We start from the raw sequence: 19,348 nt of genomic DNA on the forward strand, positions 1-19,348 counted from the left end.
AGCAGTAAGAAGACTCACAACACCAGGTTAAAGTCCAACAGATTTATTTGGCAGCACGAGCTTTCCGAGCGCTGTCCCTTCAAATAAACCTGTTGGACTTTAACTTGGCGCTTACCCCAGTCCAACGCCAGTAATCTCTACATCATGACATTTCAGCAGTCCATGGACAGACATGTGGACATGATGGTGAGTTGAAATGGCCAGTCAGGACTGGGGTAAACACAGTAAAAAGTCTGACAACACCAGGTTTAAGTCCAACTGGTTTATTTGATAGTAAACTCACTAGCTTTCCAGGTTTCCCTCTTGGTCAGGTGAATGGAGAGTTCTGGCCTCAGACAGCATATAAAGCTTGTCTGTGCTTTATATGCTTTGTCTGAGGCCAGAACTCTCCATTCACCTGACGAAGAGGGAAACCTCGAAAGCTAGTGAGTTTACTATCAAATAAATCAGTCAGGATCTTGCCAGGCTTGTTGAGTGAGCAGAGGTGTTTTTTGCTGTTCAAAGATAAGTTGGCATAATTTAAAAAGAAATCCAAATAAAAGTTTTTTCGCCAATTGTTTTCGCCCAGTGGACATGTTTATTTATTAAATGTGGAAGGAACTCACTCTCTTTTGATTTGTAGAAATCAGTTTCGGCTACGCCTTATTTTTGAACAGAAGTGGGGGTGGTTTTTGCATGATGATTAGGGTGGCTAAGTGACAAAGTTACGGTTTCAAGCCAAAACAATATCTGGTTAAAAGGGGAAAACGAGTCCCTTTGCGAAAACAGGGTTTGAGACACACGTAACATTTCTGGGACGCTTTACAAGTTGCGGTTGCGCCCTGATGTTTTGCACCGATTCATTGTAGCGCAAAATAACAAGTGAAAATTGCTGGAGACGTGTTCAACACTTCATGACAGTTCAGACTAACAGAGCCAATTCTGTTGTGTTTGCTTCAGCTTGGGCGACTTCCCTTCTGAATTGTGAGCGTGATCCCCGAGTGTTGGTGTGCTCAGTGGCCAGTCCACACCAAAGTGTGCCTGGCGGCTCGGAAGACAGCTTCGTCCAGTTTGACTCGTTTGTCTGCCTCGGAGACGCTTCTTGCTCTGCGCTAGCGTGGGTGAGTGAACAACCTGCAGAAAAGCACAACATTCAACCGGCAGAAATCTGCTCATGAGCTTCTGTGTGAGTGTAAAAAATAATGAAGGGCAGTTGAACCTGTCTTAAAAAGTGGATCAGGTCGTAGTTTTAAAAGGAGAGTGGGTACAATGTTTGCCTGTGAATTCAGTATGATTGTACCACAGGGCCATTTCGAAATGTCAGTTTTGTTGAGGGTTGCATGTATGGTTCGAGCCGGGACATGCATCAAAGGGCCGGGCTAAAAATGAGAAGGAATAAAATTAGCGCTGCGCGCGTCTTGCTTCATCGTGCATTAATGAAGGGCGACTGAAGAATTGTGAGTCTGGTTTCCAAAATGAATATTTTCTAACAAGGGATTAAAGTTAGTTGGGCGCAAGAATTCTCCGTGTACATACCACTGGAACTGGTACAGTGAATGGCTCGGTCTAAGGTGACACCTTTCTGCCAAACGTTGCTGAATTTATTTTTCAAATTCTGTACATTTTTCCACATTCTGTATGCGGATACTGGGACAGTGAGTCAATTTAAGGAGGAGTTGGACAGATTTTTAATTGGTAATGGGTTGAAGGGTTATGGGGAGAAGGCAGGAAAGTGGGGATGAGGAGCATATCAGACTTGATTGACTCGATGGACTGTATGGCCTAATTCTGCTCGGATACCTTATGAATTATATGTTTTCCCACATTCTAAATGAATTTATTTTCCACCTTCTGTAGGTTGGCACATTCATTGTTCAGTCCAAATTGGTTGGCACCATGTGTACGTCTGCTGTCCAAATCAGATTGTAGACGCGACTGATGTCATTTGGGGTGGATGCAACTTTTAACCGCCAAAACACACACACAGAAAAAAAAAGTCCTGATGGACTGAGAAGTTGGAAGCAGATGTTGACTTTTCTGCACAGGTGCTGACTGATCTGTGGTGCTTTTATTTACGCTTTTTATTAAGATCTTCAGTGTTTGTTGTTTCTCTTTCTCAATGCAAGTATCTGGGCTAGGTTAGTTGAGATGACTAGTCTGTCACTCAGAGTAACAGCAGCAGGGCCAGTTCAATTCCTGCTCCTGCTGAGGTAGACTTGGGAACCTGCCTCCTTGCCGTGCCCAAGGCTGGGAAACAATGGTAACTACCGCTGACAAAAAACTGCCAACCAGATGGCTCTGAATGAAACAGGAGTAAACAATGAAACAAGCATCTGCCTTCAGGCAGAACACAGATACTATATAACTGTATATCTTAATGGTAATTCTCATATGGGGAGAACATTTACAGAGTCACACCTGATCAGGTATCATCTACTCTCGGTTATTTATTAATTAATTTGTTTATTTATGAACTTCTCATTAACTGGCCCTTGTTTAAATAGTAGAAAGTGAACACACAAAGTAAGAGTAGGCCACTCGGTCCATCAAATCTGCCCTGCAATTTAGTACAATCATGGCTGGTCTGATTGTAACCTCAACCCCAGATTATTGTTTCTTACCTCCAATAACTATTCACCCCTGTGTTAATCGAGAATCTAGCTAGCTCAAACTTAAAAATCATAGCGTCAAAGAATATTCAAAGATTTTGCTTCCACTACCTTTTGAGAAAGAGAGTTTCAGAGACTCACAACCCTCTGAGAGGAACAATTCTCCTCATCTCTGTCTTACATATAAATCATTCACTTTATCAGCCCAGATCCATATTTCATCCAATACATTTTTGGAAATAATTGGAATAGAGATTTCACTTCTATGATTTACATTTAAAACCAGCCTCCCATCCATTGACTCTGTCTTAAGAACATAAGAACATAAGAAATAGGAGCAGGAGTAGGCCATCCAGCCCTTCGAGCCTGCCCCGCCATTCAATAAGATCATGGCTGATCTGTCGTGGCTCAGTTCCACATTCCTGCCCTCTCCCCATAACCCTTAATCCCCTCTCTTATCAAAAACCCATCAACCCGCGTCTTAAAAATACTTAGCGAGGTAGCCTCCACCACTTCAACGGGCAGAGAATTCCAGAGATTCACCACCCTTTGAGTGAAGAAGTTCCTCCTCAACTCCGTTCTAAACCGCCCCACCCTTTATCTTGAGGCTGTGCCCCTTAGTCCTACTATCCTTTCTGAGTGGGAAGAGTCTCTCCACCTCTATCCTATCCATCCCATTCATCATCTTATATGTCTCAATGAGATCTCCCCTCATTCTTCTAAACTCTAACGAGTACAAGCCTAATTTATTCAGCCTCTCCTCATAGCTCAACCCCCTCAACTCTGGCATCAGCCTAGTAAACCTCCTCTGCACTCGCTCCAAGGCCAAAATATCCTTGCGTAAGTACGGCGCCCAAAACTGCACACAGTACTCCAGCTGCAGCCTCACCAATGCCCTATACAGCTGCAGCAAGACCTCCCTACTTTTATATTCAATACCCCTCGCGATGAAGGCCAGCATCCCATTCGCCTTCCTGACCACCTGCTGCACCTGCAAGCTGGGTTTTTGCGACTCATGCACAAGGACCCCGAGGTCCCTCTGCACCATCGCCTGCTGCAGTTTTTCTCCATGTAAGTAATAATCCTTCCTACCATTATTCCTACCAAAGTGGACCACCTCGCACTTGCCAACAGTAAATTCCATTTCACTTCCCACTGCCTCGAAAAAGCAGCCAGCATAATTAAAGATCCCACACACCTCGGACATTCTCTCTTCCACCTTCTTTCGTCAGGAAAAAGATACCAAAGCCTGAAGTCACCTACCAACTGATTCAAAAACAGCTTCTTCCCTGCAGTCATCAGACTTTTGAATGGACCTATCTTGATTAAGCTGATCTTTCTCTACACTTTAGCTATGACTGTAACACTACATTCTTTACTCTTTCGCTTCCTTCTTTAGGAACGGTATGCCTTGTCTGTATAGCATGGAAGAAACAATACTTTTCACTGTATGCTAATACATGTGACAATAATAAGTCAAATCAAATCAAATCAAAATTTGAGATGGTTTTCCTCCATAGAAACATTCAGCTTCTTTTGCTAACATATACTTCATACAAGAGTTATTATGCACTTCCTGGAGATCTATAGTTTATCAAGTGTTTCTTGTAACTGACACATGCCTGTATGGTGAATTAGAATACTGCCTGGAAAATGGAAACTTAAACAAAAGATATTTAAAAGTTCATTGCATTCTCATCATTGTGTCCTGAAAGCCTAACCTTTACCCCCGGAATCATTGGAACTCCATTACTTATTTCCAGTGTGGAGAACACATTTATCTATTTTCTGTGAGGGATTGAGAGGGGCACTATTTTGTTGCTGGCTACAGTTAACATTTCATGGTTTGAGGAGGCAGAGCAAGCTATGGTCCTGAAATTCTGCCTTTAATGTCAGTCTGAAATTACTCTGCTTGCTATTTTAACAGTCAAGAAGCATTTTATCTGAAATAGATTGATGCCTCTGCTCAAAGAGTGGAGAGAGAAATTTCAGACCAACACAAGGCTCGTATCTGGGGCAAACATTGCATCATGTCGAAAGGAAGTGAGTTAATGCACACCATTGTCCGTATCTTCTCTGGGAATGGTGAGGGAGGTTCTTTAGAGTTTTAGGTTTCGCCTTGTTGGGCGTGGATTCTTCTCTCTAATGCCACTATTATGGGAGTAGGTGGGTGCTGGGGAGTGTCTAGCCATCAAGAACAAGATGTGGATGTGATGGACAAGCTTGTCTTTTGCTCCCGGTTATTTTAAATGCCTGATGATTAAACTGCAAGGCAATCAAGTTGCAAGTGGTGGTACGGTGGCACAGTGGTTAGCATTGCTGCTTCACAGCTCTAGGGACCTGGGTTCGATTCTGCCTTTGGGTCAGATACTCATTCGGAGAGTTAGTGCAGATCTGATGGGCCAGCTTATTTATTTACTTTATTATTAGTCACAAGTAAGGCTTACATTAGCACCGCAATGAAGTCACTTTGAAATTTCCCTAGTCACCCCACTCTGGCGCCTGTTTGGGCCAATGCACCTAACCAGCACGTCTTTCAGACTGTGGGAGGAAACCTGAGCACTTGGAGGAAACACATGCAGTCACGGGGACAATGTGCAAATTCCACACAGATGGTGACCCAAGCTGGGAATCAAACTCGGGTTCCTGGCAGCAGTGCTAACCACTGTGCTATCGTGCCTTCTTTGCACTGCCGGGACTCTGTGGTTCTTGAATGAAGTGATCACATTCAATCAGGCAACAGAAAATAGCAGGGGCCACACCAAATACATAAGAGGATCCACATTGAAACCACTGGCTTTAAATTTATTGTATTCCTAAATTTTCATGATCACTTTTTCTTTCTCACCTTGTAGTAATTTTGTCTCCCTCTGTCCTCTGGCTAATGGAGCGGTGAGTAAGTGAATCATTAACCCCATTCATTGCGCAGCTGGGACGATCACTGTGACAAATATGTACAAAACATTCCTGAAAAGATGCAGACACTGACGAACAGAAAACCAAATAGTTCCATTTAAACCACACTGCAGCATTTAACATTGGGAAGCATGGCGGTTAAATGGACATGCAGACTAATGGTGACTGAACAGAGTTACAAAGCTGACTCAAGTGGCTGAATAACCTGCTCCTCTTCCTGTGTTCCTGGCTCTGATTTGTGCTGTAAAATTCTGAGACATATTTGCCAACACAGACCCATGTTTACTTGTAAAAATGATTATATACATTTACAAAGGCTGCAAGGAGTAAGTGAGATTGTGAAGATGATGTGATGTTACAGTCAGTGTCACAGACAACAGTGATCTTCAGTGTCACTGGATCAAATTCTTGGAACTCAGAATCATAGAATCCCTACAGTGCAGAAGGAGGCCATTTGGCCCATTGAGTCTGCACTGACCACAATCCCATCCAGGCCCTATTCCCGCAATCCCACATATTTACCCTGCTAATCCCCCTGATGCTAAGGGACAATTTAGCACGGCCAATCCATCTAATCTGCACATCTTTGGATTGTGGGAAGAAACCACACCAGCTGGAGGAAACCCATGCAGACATGGGGAGAGTGTGCAAGCTCCACACAGACAGTAGCCTGAGGCTGGAATCGAACCTAGGTCCCTTGTGCTGTGAGGCAGCAGCGCTAGCCACGGTGTCACAGTGCCGTCCTGCCTTACAGCACTGTGTGTGTCCCTACACCACATGGACTCCAGTGGTTCAAGAAGGCAGTTCACTACCACCTTCTCAAAAGCAATTAGAGGTAGGCAATAAATGCTGGTCTAGCCAGCAATGCCCACACCCAGAGAAAGAATAAATTTAAAAAAATATAAGTTGGAGTTTGAACAGAGTTGTATAGAAAGCTCCACCTTTTTTGTCAGCAAGAGACAAATGCACAACATTTGGCCTGGCACATTGATTACTTTCAAAAATAATACTACAAGTTAATAATCACAGGATCATAGAATGACATAAGAACATAAGAAATAGGAGCAGGAGTAGGCCATTTAGCCCCTCGAGCCTGCCCCGCTATTCAATAAGATCATGGCTGATCTGTCATGGCTCAGTTCCACATTCCCGCCCTCTCCCCATAACCCTTAATCCCCTTGCCTATCAAAAACCTATCAACCCGCGTCTTAAAAATATTTAGCAAGGCAGCCTCCACCACTTCAACGGGCAGAGAATTCCAGAGATTCACCACCCTTTGAGTGAAGAAGTTCCTCCTCAACTGACATAAAACAAATGAGGACCACATGATCCATTGTTCCTGTGTTGGCTCTTTGAAGCAGTGAATAATATATGCTATCTTTAGATATGAAACAGTAAGAAATACATCAACATGTTACACACAGACCGAAACTTTCACAACTGCCAAAAGGCTGATGGGTTTCATATCAGTTGTCAACCCCCAGGTTGTGGAAGTGCAGCAATTCTACAAGGCCAACTGGTTGCCATCAGTTACTAGACTTTTGTCACTTCATTGCCACATTAGATTATTTCTGTTGTTACACATGCTAATAAACACAATAAGAAGTAGGTTTTCTTTTGTGTAGTTGACACAGGTGATCATGTGGATGGAATGATGAATAAGTTTGCAGATGACACCAAATTGATAGAACAGTTAATAGTGAAGAAGAAGAAAGTCATAGGTTACAAGAAGATATAAATGGGTTGATCAGATGGGCAGAGAAGTGGCCTGATAACTGCAAGGTGACGCACTTTGGAAGAAATAACAAGACAAATGACAAGACATTAGGAAGCTCAGAGGAACAGATGGATCTTGGGGTACTTATTCACAAATCACTGAAGTTGGCAGAGTAGGTGAATAGGATAGTTAAGAGGGCATATGGAACACTTGCTTTTATCAGTCATGGCATAGAGTATAAGAGCAAGGAGGTAGTAAAGATCGTTGGTTAAGCACAGCTGGAGTACTATGTTCCATTCTATTTCCCCTCATTATAGGAAGGATGTGATTGTACTAGAGGGGGTACAGAGGAGATTTACCAGGGTGTTGTCTGGGATGGAGCATTTGAGCTATAAGGGGAGACTAAATAAGCTTGGATTGTTTCTTATAGTGCAGAGAAGGCTCGGGGGGCATGATTGTAATGTATAAGATTATTAGAGGTATGGACAGGGTGAATGGGAAGCAGCTGTTCCCCTTGGTTCAGGGGTCAATCATGAGAGTGAATACTTCTAGGGTGAGGGACAGGGATTCAGAGGGGATGTGAGAGCAAACATTTACTCAGAGGGTGATGGGAATCTGGAATGCAGTGCCTGGGAAAGTACTGGATGCCATCTTTACAACCTTTAAAAAGTATTTGGATGAGCACTTCAAACATCATAACATTCAAGGATATGGGACAAGGGCTGGAAAATGGGATTAACATGACTTTAGTAGTAGTTATTGTCGGTGCAGTCTCGATGGGCCGAAGGACCTTTTTTGCACTGTACAAGTCTATGACAATGTTTTGGAAATTAGGCCAAGGGATCTGAGATGTGCATCAATATTAGAAGATAGTCCTGGCAGCTCGCATTAGTGTTTGCCTCGGAACCACCAAATAGAAAAGTTTGAAAACTACAGCTTTAGTTTGGTGAGTTGCTATTATTATTGGCTTGTCTTTAATAAAGTGGATAACAGACAAAATGTGGTAGTGCGAAGGATAAGGTTTGAAAGTCGCACATCTATTTCTTATCAAATACTTTCATGATCTCATCTGAGGTGGGACAGCACGGTAGCATGGTGGTTAGCACTGCTGTCTCACAGCGTCAGGGACCTGAGTTCGATTCCTGGCTTGGGAAACTATCTGCATTGAGTTTGTACGTTCTCCCTGTGTCTGTGTGGGTTTCCTATGGGTGCTCTGGTTTCCTCCCACAGTCCAAAGTGTGCGGGTTAAGTGGATTGGCCATGCTAAATTGCCTCTTAGTATCATAGCAACTCGCTAGGGTAAATATATGGGCTTATGGGGATAGGGCATGGGTGGGATTGCGGTCAGCGCAGACTCAATGGGCCAAATGGCCTCCTTCAGCACTGTAGGGATTCTACGAATACTTTGTCTTATTGTTTAACTGATATCTAATTTGGGAAGAACTTCCACTGATATAATTTTCTTCCACATCCCCATTATCTCCTAAAGTGCTTCACAGCTAATTAAATAGATTAGGAGTGCAAGCATCATTGTTCTGTAGACACGTGCAGCAGCTATTTATTCCATAATGAGGGCCAGCAGCCAACAAATGAGGTAAACATAAAATAAAAACAAAAATCCTGGATAGACTCAGCAGATATACCAGCATCTGTGGAGAGTGAAACAGAGCTAATGGCTGAAATGTTACAGCTTCTTAGAGGGCAGGCTGGGCAGTGGCATGGGAAGTCATTGAATGGCTTTTTCTCTACTACACTGTCCTGCCAGAGGTGAGAAAAGTGGCAGACAACCTGCCACTTGGTGCCCAGCTGAGCCACTGACGTCACCAATTAGGAGGCTTCCACCTATCTCCCTGGCATTTGGTGAATGACAGGTGCCACATGGAGATAATGCCAGGTAAACTCTGGTAAAGCAAAGTAAAAGTAAAGTATATTTATTAGTTACAAATAGATTTACATTAACACTGCAATGAGTTACTGTGAAAATCCCCTAGCCGGCACACTCCAGCACCTGTTTGGGTAAACTGAGGGAAAATTTAACAAGGCCAATCCACCTAACTCACACACCTTTGGACTGTGGGAGGAAACCAGAGCACCCGAAGGAAACCCACGCAGACAGAGGGAGAACGTGCAGACTCCACACAGACAGTGACCCAAGCCAGGAATTGAACCCGGGTCGCTGGCGCTGTGAGGCAGCAGTGCTAACCACAGTGCCACCCAGCCACATAATCTTTGGATCACGGAGGAGCTTTCCTGGCAGTGGCTACCCCTTCACCAAGGGCACCACCTTCCCTCAGTGAACTAACCTGCTGAGGCCTGGCTGATAAGCCTTGGTGCCTCCAGGCTTCAGGTGGCCACTATTAGTATTGGCACTGGTGAGGGGATTGAGCATGTTGGCCTTCTGATCTGGCTGTTGTGGGTGGACAGCCATCCTTCCTTGGACAGTCACGTCTGTTGGCACTGCACTTGGCCCAGTGGCAGGACTCCTGCCACTTCGAAGAAACTTCAACTGGTCTTTGAGGCCTGTTTTTGACCAAGGGTCACAGATCTCAAATGTCAACACTGTTCCTTTTTTCACAGTTGCTGCCAGACATGCTGAGTATTTCCAGCATTTTATTTCAAATTTCCAGCAGCTGCCATACTTCACTTTTCTAAATGTTCTAAACACCCAATTAATCCATTTTCAGCCACTTTGCTTGAGAGGTTAAGTGTTGACTGTCGACCAGGTTACTGGGAGAACAGACCTACTCTACTTTTAGTAGTTATAGAACATCTTTCACATTCACGCCTTAATTTAGCACCTCAGCTGAAAGATGCCACCTCCAAAAATGCAACATTACCTTCAGCGCTGCCTCCTGTGCCAGCCTCGATTGAGTCACTGTTGCAAAACAGTTGCAGTGTGCTATTTTCAGAGTGCAGGGGCTGTTATGTTAGCAAATGCAGCAATGTTTCTGAAGCAGTACCGTTCCACACACAACCACGAGAGAAGCCTCTAGTTAGTCACTATAGAAACATGGAAGATAGGAGCAGGAGGAGGCCATTTGACCCTTCAAGCCTGCTCCACCATTCATGGTTGATCATCCAACTCAATCACCTAATCCTGCTTTCTCCCCATTACCTTTGCTCCCATTTGCCCCAAGTGCTATATCCAGCTGCCTCTTGAATGTATTCGATGTTTTGGCATCAACCATTTCCTGTGATAATGAATTCCACAGGCTCATCACGCTTTGAGTGAAGAAATGTCTCCTCACCTCCGTCCTAAATAGTCTATCCCGAATTCTTAGACTATGACCCCTGATTCTGGCTCACCCACCATCAGGAATATCCTCCCTGCATCTATCCTGTCTAGACCTGTTAGAATTTTATAAGCCTCAATGAGATCCCTCCTCAAATATCTGAACTCCAGCAAAAACCTGGTCAATTTCTCTTCATATAGCAGTCCTTCGATCCCCAGAATCAACTTAGTAAACCTTTGCTGCACTCCCTCGAGAGTAAGAACATTCTTCCTCAGAAAAGGAGACCAAAACTGAACTCAGTACTCTAAGTGTGGCCTCACCAAGGCTCTGTATAATTACAACAAGATATCCCTGCTGCTATACTCAAAATCTCTTGCATTGAAGGCCAACATGCCATTTGCCTTCTTTACCACCTGCTGCACCTGCAATGCTTATCTTTAGTGACTGGTGCACAAGGACACCCAGGTCCCGCTGCATACTCCTCTCTCCCAATTTACAGCCATTCAGGTAGTAATCTGCCTTCTTGTTTTTGCTTCCAAAGTGAATAACCTCACACTTATCCAAATTATACTGGATCTGCCCAATGATTAACTCACTCACCCAACCTTCCAGATCAATCTGAAGGATCTCGGCATCCTCGTCCCAGTTCACCCTCCCACCCGACTTGGTATCATCTGCAAACTTTGAGATGTTACATTTTGTTCTCTCATCCAAATCGTTTATATATTGCGAATATATTGGGGTCCCAGCACCGATCCCTGTGGGACCCCATTAGTTACTGCCTGCCAATTTGAAAAGCACCCTTAATTCCTACTCTTCGTTTCCTGTCTGCCAACCAATTTTCTATCCATCTCAATACACTTCCTCCAATTCCATGTGCTTTAATCTAGCATCTGCTGACAGTCAGAGTCAAACCAAAATTGTTTCTTTTGGGGGTTGACAGGTGATGTACCACAGGAGTTTGTAATCCCCATCAAAAGATCTCACTTTTGACCGTTGCTTTTTGCTGAGTTAACTAAATGGAGTGTCTCAGTAAATAGCCTCAGTACTCCTGAATTCCATCTCCTAATTGCTATTTAACTATTCCTCATATATACCTCACATTTGCTTTCCTCCATGCGCTGAGGCTGAATAGTAAGCTAGTGTTCACTAGCAACGCTATGAGATATGTCTGATCAGAGATATTAGAATCACTCTCTGGTATAAGTCAGCTATAGAGTGGGGAAGGAAGTTGGCTTGCTACAAGTTGATGTGCTGACCTGTATTATATGTGTCTGAAGCTGTGACAATTTCCTCAGAAAAATGAAATCAATCCCTTGCGTTATATAGATCCGCCACAGTTGTGGTCAGATTGGAATGTGATGGTAACAAGTGGGTTGGTTAACTGGGGGTGGCATGGTAGCACAGTGCCAGGGACCTGGGTTCAATTCCCAGCTTGGGTCAGTGTCTGTGTCGAGTTTGCACGTTTTCCTCATGTCTGTGTGGATTTCCTCTGGGTACTCTGGTTTCCTTCCACAGTCTGAAAGATGTGCTGGTTAGATGCATAGACCCAAACAGGTGTTGGAACATGGCAACATGGGGAATTTCACAATAACTGCAAGCCTGACTTACAGTAATAAATAAACTTTGCCTTGCTTTTTCAGCATTGTGCCAGCCCTCATTATACACATTCCTGAAATAAAACCTCTTCCATCGGTCAGAGCCAAGGTGCAGGTTTCCTTGTCGTTGGTCAGAGTTTACTGTGGCTGGTAAGTACCTAACCATTCTTGTAGGTAAGATACATATTCCTGTTTTTCCATTATCTGCCAATGCTTGAATTAACCCAGCTCCTAAAAATTAAACCCTGGACTAAATGCAGTGCAGAATGACATTGGGAAGGTAAGGATGGGACAAATTGCATAGATTTGCCTTGTGTTCCCTGGAGAATGGAAGATTAAGGGGTGACACAGAAGAGGAGTTGAGGCCGGCAGAAATCAGAGATGATAGTATTCAATGACGGGGCAGGTCTAAAGGGCCCAGTGGCCTACTCCTGCTTTATTTCTTGTGTACTTGCCTCGTGTTGTGTGCTCTTGTGAGCTAATTGAAGTGTTAAAGATAAATGATGGATTTGACAGGGCAAACTGTTTACTCTGTCGGGAAGTCCAGATCTGGAGGTGCAATCAAGCAATTTGAACTGGGCCACAGCAGAAGTGATTTGAAAAAGCATACCTTCACACAAAAGCTAGTGGAGATCTGGGATCCTGTCCCTCAAAAAGATGCTTAATTAAAAATTTCAAAGTTGAGATTGATCACATTTGTTTTGTTATATTAAAGGATTTAGAACTAATGCAGTTGGATGGAATAGAAATAGATAATTTATATTCTAATTGAATTGCAGAACAAACGTGAAGGATTAAATGACCTACTCCTGTTCCTCAATGTAGAAAAACATCCCCCTCGACTCTGAGAGCCTTGCTGCCATTTTATGCTCTAATGATCATTGACTGGCATAATGCGGGATTCTGCCCCTCAGTTGGGAGGATATCTCACCTTGGAGAGCTGCCGAGCTATCAGATTGGCCAACAGCTCTCCAGTCCCTCCAGCAACCACGCTGCAGTGGCTGGAAGAGACACTGCTGCACAGAGCTGCCCAGGAGCTAGAGGTCCAAATAAGTATCAAGGGTTTGCTCCAGAGATGGGGAAGGTGCGGCGGGGCGGGGTGGGGTGGGAGGGAGTGGGTTTGTGGTGGTGGTAACGTCTGGCCATTGGATCCTATTTCTGTCTGATTCTGCAAATAGGCAGCATAAAACATCAGATGAGTAGAACACTCCCAGCCTCACAATGCAGCTGGGCCATCTCATGCTGACAACTAATTCTTCTGAAGAAAAGCTGTCATCAACCACCTCCCACTCGCTCCCCTCCCCCCACTTCCACCTGCCCGTTCTCCTCTGAAGAATTATGCTACTGTCAGGAACAGAAAAATAACACTTGAGACTGATACTGATCTATTATAAAATCAGTTATAAATGGTTAAACATTAGTACAAATTATACCAGAAATGTAATATGTCATTAACTGTCAACTTTCAGACTACTTGAATAATTAGTCACAACCTGGGGGAGGACAGCAGATTCTTTTGGGTGGAGGTAGCATAGTGGTGGTGAAGCAATAATATTATATAGTGGTGAAATTTAAATAGAAGGAAGTTTATTTATTAGTCTCAAGTAACTGTGGAACTGATTTACTTCAGATCAGCCATGATCTTATTGAATGGCAGGGCAGGCTTGAGGGGCTAGATGGCCTACACCTGCTCCTATTTCTTATGTCCTTATGTAAGACTTACATTAACACTGCAATGAAGTTACTATGAAATTCCCCTAGTTGCCACACTCTGGCACCTTTTCCGATCAACGCACCCAGCCAGTACGTCTTTCAGACTGTGGGAAGAAACCAGAGCACCTAGAAGAAATCCCGCAAACACGGGGAGAATGTGCAGATTCCACACAGACAGTGACCCAAGCCAGGAAGCGAACCTGGCGGGGGACTCTGGCTCTGTGAGGCAGCAGTGCTAACCACTGTGCCATCGCGCCGCCCATTTAAAGGGCTCATGACAATTAAAGGGAAACAAAGATTTTGCCAAGCTTTCAAAAGGCTGGAAATTTCAAACCGTTGGTGGCCTTTCCTAAGGTTGAAGGTCAGAAGAACTAAAAGGTCACAGACAAAAGTGAAATAAATTGAAAACTAATGAGTGCAGTGGCTGATGGCAAGTGACACGACATGTTCAGTCCCTGATTCTTCCCTGTGTACCTGCTGAAGGGGACACTGCTGGATGAGTTGGTTAGAAAGAGAGCAGCACTATTTGCCACTCCACAGTACCATCCTAAAGAGCAGTACTCTATCCTATCTGGAAGAGACTTGGAAGCCTTGTTTTTATTCTTTCATGCAAAATGGGCATCGCTGGTTAAGGCAGCACTTATTGCCCATCCCCAATTTGCCCTTGAGAAGGTGGCGGTGAATTGCCCTCTTGAGCTGTTTTAATCCTTGAGCTGTTTGGGAGGGAATCCCAAGATTTTGACCCAGGGGCAGTGACGGAACCGCAGTGTATTTCCAAGTCCGATGGTGAATGACTTGGAGGAGAACCTGCAGCTGGTAGTGTTCCCATGTGTCTGTCACTCTTGCCCTTGTAGGTGGGAGAGGTCACAGGTTTGGAAAGTGTTGCCTGAGGAACCTTGGTGAGTTCCTGTGTTGCATCTTATAGATGGTACATGCTGCAGCCACTGTGCATTGGTAGTTGAGGGAGTAGATGTTGAAAATGGTGGATGGGCTGACAATCACACGGACTGCTTTGCCTTGGATGGTGTCGAGTTTCTTGATTGTTTTTGGAGCTGCACCCATGCAGGCAAGTGGAGAGTATTTCATCACTCTCCTGACTTGCGCCTTTCAGATGGTGGCTGGACTTTGGGAAGTCCGGGGGTGAATTAATCATCACAGAATTCACTGCTATTGTAGATACAGAGGATGTGGTTTTGAGCCTGCATTCTCCATGCTGGGAATGCTGGTGGGAGTTCACGATCTGGAGAAACACATAATTCCTGATTTTCACTGCCCCTCGTCAGGGACATAATCAGATGTATGCCCTGAGAATCCCATTTACATTAATTTTAATACATTTGAGTATGATTAACCACCCCCTCCACCTTCTTTTCAAACTTGCCACTGTGGTGTCACATCAGCGAAGTTTACAATAAGTTAACCCAGAGGTGAACCTTTCATGGGGACCCTCAAGTATCTACAAGATGTGTATAGCCCTGGGGAATAGAGACATGGTAAAAAGTCTGACAACACCAGGTTTAAGTCCAACTGATTTATTTGATAGTAAACTCACAAGCTTTTGAGGTTTCCCTCTTCCTCAGGTGAATGGAGAGTTCTGGCCTCAGACAGAGCGTATAAAGCACAGACAGTTTACAGATGACTGATTAGAATGCAAATCTTTACACCTAACCTGCTGTTCAAGTCCTGAAGTGGCCGACAATGTGAGTGGAAGGAGCACTGATCACAGGTTAAAGAGATGTGTATTGTCTCCAGATAGCACAGTAAGTGAGGTTTTGCAAACCCAGGCAAGTCACGGGGGTTACAGATAGTGCGACATGAGCCCAAGATCCCTGTTGAGACCGTCCTCATGTGTGCGGAACTTGGCTATCAGTCTCTGCTCAGCAACTCTGCGCTGTCGTGTGTTGTGAAGGCCGCCTTGGAGAATGCTTACCTGAAGGTCAGAGGCTGAATGCCCGTGACCACTGAAGTGTTCGCCAACAGGAAGGGAACAGTCTTGGTTGGTGATTGTCGAGCGATGTTCATTCATTCATTGTCATAGCGTCTGCATGGTCTCCCCAATGTACCATGCTGGATGTTTACCCCAGGCCAACGCCGGCATATCCACATCATGAATAGAGACATGGCCAGACAGTGCCAAGCTGGGAGTGCCAGAGGCACACCTCCTAGGGGACATGGACATGGAGAGCGCATTCAGTGAAGGGGGGTGGGGGGGTTGCGGAAATGCTAGTGATGACTGTAGGGATGGATAGGCAGGGGGTCAGAGAAAAAGATGCCGGCATTGATGGGTGTGGAGCTGGAGAGCAGTGCTGGTGTTGATCAGAGAGATGGGGAAGAGAGAGCTGCCGGCAATGACGGTTTGGGGAACTGCACCGGACCTCCAAATACATAGAAATATAGAAACCAGAAGCAAGAAGCAGAAGTAGGCCATTCAGCCCTTTCAGCCTGCTCCATCATTCGTTATGGTCATGGCTGATCAACAAATTCAATATCCTGATCCCTCTTCCTCCCCATGTACCTTGGTCCCTTTAGCTCCAAGAGCTTTTTGTAATTTCTTCTCGAAATCACACAAGGTTTTGGCCTCAAACACAATGTTTTGGCTTCTGTGACGTGGTCAGGGGCTGGTTACTTTGAGCTCTTATCAAGATGTCCAATCTCTGTGGAACTATCTTTATTGGCATGTTTGGGCTCCTTCCCTCAAAATGAGGACATGAAACACCTATTCTTTTTTGACAAAGTGTCATACGATCTGGAGAGAAACATCAGTTTTCAGTCAGAACCTGACAATGTGCTATCTTTTGGTAAGATTCCACCCAGTGATTATATGGCTGGCCCAATTCAGTTTCTGGTCAATGGTAACCTCTCAGGATGTAATACCACTGAATGTCAAGATGGTTGTGTCAGTTCTGTGCTGCCCAGTATCATTACTCTGTTGTGGTGGACACAACTCTACATCTGCCTCTGTCTTTGACCCACTGGATCTTGTACAATCAGTCCCCCCAGTTTGATTTGGTAGCGCAGTGGTTCTATTCCTGGACTAGTAACCCAGAAGCATTGACAAGTCATTTGGAGAGATCAAGTAAAAACACACCACGGCAGATGGAGAATTCAGATTGAATAAAAAGCCAGCATCCAAATCGGTGATTATGAAATCACTGCCTAGCCATATTTCCCTCCTGCCTTTAAGGAAGGAAACCATTCCCACTCCAGTCTGGGTTGAACATGACTCCAAATCCACAGCAATGTTCTCTCTGAACTGAGCTGGCAGCATTATATCATATTCAAGAATGTTGCTCACCACCATCTTCTCAAGAGCATATAGCAATGGGAAAAAAATGTTGGCCATGACAGCAATATCAGCATTCTGCAAATGAATAAACAAAAACTGTCTTTACCAGAAAAATGTGCAAATGCTGAGAGATTTGATTGCTGGAGGCTTGGCAGCCAGTTGTGTTACACTGACTGTTGATCATCCTGCCATGCCTTCTTTCATGGAATGCCACTCCAAGCATGATTCCCTTCTCAATTAGGTGGCAGCAGGCAATGTCTTATTGCACTATTGAATTCATTGTCCCAGTTTCTTTTGGAAGTTGAGGCCTCAATGTGTGCTAATCCTCTGCTGGAGAGCGATATTACACCTCTGGTTGCACATAAGGACCTTGGTGCACCTATGGATGGGTACAGCGGCTGCTGGTGTAGCCAGAGCCTGCTTGATTCTCAAAACAACATGAAAAGTCAGCGGGTCACAGCACAATTGCCCTCTTTTGCTCCCCTAAAAATGCTGAGATGCTGGTGGCCGAGGGGCCACCATTGGGAAAAAGAGGCCACAGAGCTATTTAACCTGGGCTCCAGAAACCAGAATCAGCAGACAAAGGAAAGAAAGCCTTGTAGAAGTGGATTAGCCTTATAATAGGAATTTAATCTTTTCACTTTGCCCTTTGTAACTTTTGCCTGCAGATGACCCCCTGACCCTGGATTTCCATTATATGTAGACCTGATTTAGGACTACCTACACTGGTGAGACACATTCCTGCAGCATGACATCCCACCTCCAATCATCTTGCTATCACATTGCTGCCTTTGGTTACCTGAGCATCCAGTCCTCAGCTTGTACAGCCACCTCACCCCAATTATAGAGCAAGCGTGCAATTCATTTCCTGGCTCTTGGTTGTGTCAGTTTTCTGGAGATTGTGATCTTGTGCCGTACCAGCTGCAAAAAAAAAGATGGAGCAGACATCGCCACGTCAGGCATGAATCTGAATTGTTTCCATTGGCATTTTCCCGCAGCCACCCCTAATCCCACCAGAAACACACGTCAGATACATTCTGACATTACAGCTCTGCCATGGTCAATAAACAGGCTGATTGGAGTTGGAGACTGGCTATGCTGTTTCGAGATTTCATTGTATAGAAATCCAGTTGAGGGCTCCCTTGCTTTTTCCTATGCTATTGGATCCTTCCCAGTCACTGCACAAGTCTGCCTCAGGGGAGTGATAACTGCTTTGTTTGTAAAGGACAATGCAACCATTACTACTAGCCTTGTGGAGGAGAGACATTAACTGGACAGGGCACATGACCTTCTCTGGCTGGGTGGGTTCTTTCCAGTTCAAAGGCTTGCACTTGAGACCCAAATGAAAACCGAGAGTTATCAAGACCTTTCTGAAGAAAGTGAGTTTGCAATTGGAGAATATTTGGGTGTTATCTAACGACAAAGCTATTACTACAGAATGGGAAATAGGAAGTAACAGTGACAGCACAGGAGGAGGCAGTCTTTCTGCTAAAACAATGCACAGGTCCCATTCTCAGAGTGGCACGGTGGTTAGCATTGCGGCCCAACAGCGCCAGGGATCCAGGTTCGATTCTTGGCTTGGGTCGCTGTCTGTGTGGAGTTTGCACATTCTCCCCATGTGTGCATAAGTTTCCTCCGGGAAGTCTGGTTTCCGCCCACAGTCCAAAAGACAAGCTGGTTAGATGCAATGGCCATGCTAAATTCTCCCTCACTGTACCTGAACATGGCGAGTATGGCAACTAGGGGATTTTCATGATAACTTCATTACAGTGTTAATGTAAGCCTACTTGTGACACTAATAAATAAACTTTAAACTTTCCTGTCCTCTTCAGTAACCTTGCATTTGTTTTCTCTTCATCTGCATAACTTCCTATTCTCTTTTGAAAACCTCAGTTGAATTTGATTTCACTATAATCGCAGGCAGTATTCTCGAATATTATGACTCATGTAAAGATTTTTTTCCTCAAGTGCCTTTGGTTCTTTATCAAGCAACTTAAATCTATATTCTCTGGTCTTGTAGCCTTTTGCAAAGGGAACAGTTTCTACTCTGTGCTCAGTGAGTCTAATTATTGGCTGTTGCCATTTGTTATCCAGATGCAACAAGTTATCGTGTCCTAAACTTACCCTGTGCACACTATGATGCCTTATTCTACTGTCATCACTGACATTGAAGTATTGCCTCAATGTACTGGTTCATACCTTATACATTTCTACAAGATTCCTCCTCACTTAGTGCCTTTTAAGAACAAGGCCTCCCAAACCTGCTCTCGTTGTTCATGCTGTGTGTAAGATGGTTG

General features: G+C 44.4%; 1 protein-coding gene across 2 annotated transcripts in view; it reads left to right on the forward strand.

Moving 5' to 3' along the window:
* Positions 1-703: 703 nt before the first annotated feature.
* Positions 704-19,348, forward strand: part of LOC145342305 (putative P2Y purinoceptor 10) — a 59,614-nt gene continuing 40,969 nt past the window's right edge. For both annotated transcript variants that reach the window (XM_080187771.1, XM_080187770.1), the window contains exons 1-2: positions 704-1,100; positions 12,098-12,202. The gene's annotated coding sequence lies outside the window, so the exon portion shown is untranslated. The remainder of the gene's footprint in view (positions 1,101-12,097; positions 12,203-19,348) is intronic.

The sequence above is a fragment of the Carcharhinus amblyrhynchos genome, chromosome 4, assembly GCF_965287045.1.
Source record: "Carcharhinus amblyrhynchos chromosome 4, sCarAmb.v2.hapA, whole genome shotgun sequence".
NCBI lineage: Eukaryota > Metazoa > Chordata > Chondrichthyes > Carcharhiniformes > Carcharhinidae > Carcharhinus > Carcharhinus amblyrhynchos.